Genomic DNA, 3,504 nt, shown 5'->3' with positions numbered 1-3,504 from the left:
GACTGAGCCTTACTTTTGTTGGACATGCAAGTTTTGTCTCTTTAGATGGCCTTCACAGGTATTTTAGAAAGATTGTTGGGAGCAGTTCAAAAATGCTAGCCAGAAATTATTTTGATCTTGAAAACCCCAATCTAACCAGGACATTTTAATCTGAAAGATACTTTTGAAGGTGATCTTTGAAGCTTCTATAGACCGGAGTATTCTCCTAAAAAGCAAAGAAAGCCTGTGGCAAATACGAGAAGGCAGTCCTATAGGGGGACAGAAGAGTGACTGTCACATTGACATACTTTTGTGAAGACTTCAAATACATAAGTGATTTATAATCCTTCTGGAATTAGGGGGAAACATGATGAATCTTCCAAAATCCAACTTTGTCTCCCATTCATTTTCTCCGCTCCCTCTGTTCCCAAGGTCCCTTGTCACCCTTCCTGACTGACTGGTTAAACACATAACCATTTAATTTACTTTGACTCGCATCCCTACGGAAATCGAGGGAGGAAGAAGGCTAGGAGGTCATTTCAATTTTCTCTTTAATCTTTTGTGCCTTCCCTTTAATCCTCCCTAAACTGTAAAGTAATTAGATTCTTGCATTATTTTACTTTTTGAACTTCTACAAACATTCGCTTTTATTTTCCATATTATTTTAGTAGCTACACAATGCTCCTCTCGATGGGTAAGGAGCACGCAGCAATTCGTGTGAAAATGGTCTGTTTTATGTTTATTTCCTCCTCCTCCTTCCTTGCAGAGTCTAACGCCCCGTCATCGTGGGGTTCCTGACTTTCATTCTTTGTCGTATGCTGGGGTTCTCAGGGCTTTGCTCTTCCCCATGCTTCCCTTTGTTCTGATTCTCGCCGCTGCTTCTCTTCCCGCTCTGCCCCTCGGCGAAGTCGGTGCTCAGATGTTCTTGCACATCTGGTCCATTTATAGACAATAACTTCCGACTGTTGGCTTCCTTCTCTCGGTTTTTGTTGGCATTCGTGGAGTCCTAGAGTGAATGCTGGCGTTGCTGTTTTCCCTCATCCGTAATATCTCTCACACCACTTCTTCAGTGATGTGCCTGAGTCTACTTCTTCGGTTTCATTTTAAATCCCACAAAACGAATCCTCCAAAGGGTAAGCTTAAGCGAGATTTCGATATGAACCCTGGGAATGCATACTTGGCCCCAAGAGCTACCTTCTATTTTTACAAGTTCATCTACTTTTTTTCTATGATATGGTTATGTATAAAGAAGTTTTCTGGAATATTCTCTTTTGTGATCGTGGTGTAAATTTCTATTAGAGGATTCCAGTGAGAAAAGGCAATAGGACATGTTTTTTCTTTTTTTCTTTCTTTTTGATAGGAATTCCCCGAAGAGAATTCTTTGTTTCTAATTCAGACTCACCTTCTCATCCCTGAGGAGATAGTTCCTGTGTAAGGTTAGAGACAAGAAACTCTCACAAAATGCAAATTATTCTCCATTCTCAGAAGGAGAACGTTTTTTTGGAAAGAGATCCTCTCCCGGAGTGGTGTGAAGTTTGTCACTCTTTCCCAGATTCCAACAAGTAGGTGTCAGGCCTAGGTCTGTCAGCGGCTCTGGTGCTAGCTCTTAAAAAAGGAGGGATGAAAGGAAAAAATTCAGATCATTGCAAACTTTCACATAGAAACTGATTTTGGAAAAATGAAGCTTTTCAAGACAACTTACTGGTTCTGGGTTGCGCTGTACTCAGACCTCAAGCACGTACTCCCATAAATCGGGTCTTGTTCTGGTTGGGAAAAGATGCATCACTAGCAAGATAGTTAAGTTTGAAATGCTGTAACATCTAATATTTTTTTTCCCCTGGGAAGCTGGTGATACGAACCAGGTTTTAGTAATATTAATAACTAAAATCGGGGTCCTTTGACTCCGATATAAAAGATATAAAAGGTACAAGATCCTGTTTTGTGCCTTTATAGGCAGAAATTCCTTTGGATAGGTGTTTTGTTTCTTAGGGATCTTTTATCTGGGAGGCTGTGTCGGCAGGCACAGGATCCGAGAGCCGGGCGTTGGGCAGGCTGAAGACGCACCCCTGGAAGGCTCCACATGCTTGGTGGAGGTGGAAGGAGTTCAGACAAAATTTCTATTATCAAGGTGGGGCTGGGGAAAGGCTCCCGCATCCCCATGATGCAAGGGCAGGCAGTGATCTGCTGCACACTTTTCCTTTGTCCAGGGCTCTGAGCGTCCAGGAGAACGATGGGGAGCGGTGCAGGACTCAAGGGGACCCACATGACCCAGCTCAAAGACTGTGTTATTTAAAGTCTTCCTGGTTCGCATAGCTCTGTCCCTCCAGTGGAGCCCAAGGGACTAGCCCCAGGATTTAGAAATGTCCGAGTTCAGGGTTCTGGAAGACGGTTCAGTGGAGCTCCACGGAAAGCTGGGTGAAGCGTCCTTCAGGAGCAGAAACTGCGGAGCCAGGACAAGGTGCCGTCTGAACGTTTATGCCTCGTTTTATTGCAGCAATTACTGGCTGTCTAGTAACAGGGTAGTGATTACTACTGCGACCCTCGCAACCCTGTGTTTGAGGACACACATGCCTAGTTAGAGAGTGGGCATAGAGAATCACAGCCTGCTGGATAACAGACGAAAGGCCCTAAAAGGCTACATAAAAATATTTCAAAGGGCAGAAGGAGTTTAGGGAAAATGACAAATGGTTCTCCTTTAAAGTGAGTCCATAAGAAGCCTATCTATGAAAAAGCTAAGCATTGCCGTAAGGAGTATAGGCCGGTGGGAGGAACTGAGATTCGAATGGCTAGCAGAGGAGCTGGCAGCTTCTTGGTATCGGCGGAGCCCAAATCAGCATGCATCAGCAGGATCAGAGGTATCAGTGCTGTGAGCCCCAGGGTTCAACAGGTGCAGGAGTTCTACGCCTTCACTAGATCTTCAATGGCAACTTTGTTAAGCTCAGCAGGGCTACAGTTAACAGGCTAAGGACTGTGGAACCATATAGAGCATGGGGGGACCCAACCCTGCAGTTGATGAATGAATTGATCTACAAACGTGATTATGGCAAAATCAACAAGAAGCAGATTGCCCTGACAGATAACACATTGATCATTCCATCTCTTAGTAACCGGGGCATCATCTGCATAGAGGATCTGATTCCTGAAATCTATACCATTGGAAGACATTTCAAAAGAAGCAACTTTTTACAGACCTTCAATTATCTTCTCCACAGTGGGGGAATGAAGTAGAAGACCACCCGCTTTGCAGAAGGTGGAGATGCTGGCAACGGGGAAGAGCGGATCAATAGGTTATTAGGATGAACTAAGGTGTCTACTAGGATTATTTCTGTAATCTGGTCAGTTAATAAAAGACCACTTTCAAATTGAAAAAAAAAAATAAGGTGAATACGTAAGAACGAAGAAAATTATCAGAATTATTTTGTAAAGGTCTTAACACAATTTCTTCTGCCCTGAAATTTTCAAGTGGCAGAGAGAGTCCACCATTTGTATAAAGGAAGGGTAAGTTCCTATTTTCCTGTATCAAAG

General features: G+C 43.4%; 1 pseudogene; it reads left to right on the top strand.

Moving 5' to 3' along the window:
* Nucleotides 1-2,339: 2,339 nt before the first annotated feature.
* Nucleotides 2,340-3,279, top strand: LOC132028159 (60S ribosomal protein L7-like; annotated as a pseudogene).
* Nucleotides 3,280-3,504: the final 225 nt, after the last annotated feature.

This window comes from Mustela nigripes, chromosome 12 (assembly GCF_022355385.1).
Source record: "Mustela nigripes isolate SB6536 chromosome 12, MUSNIG.SB6536, whole genome shotgun sequence".
NCBI classification, from domain to species: Eukaryota; Metazoa; Chordata; class Mammalia; order Carnivora; family Mustelidae; genus Mustela; species Mustela nigripes.
This window is presented reverse-complemented; position numbering and strand designations above follow the sequence as displayed.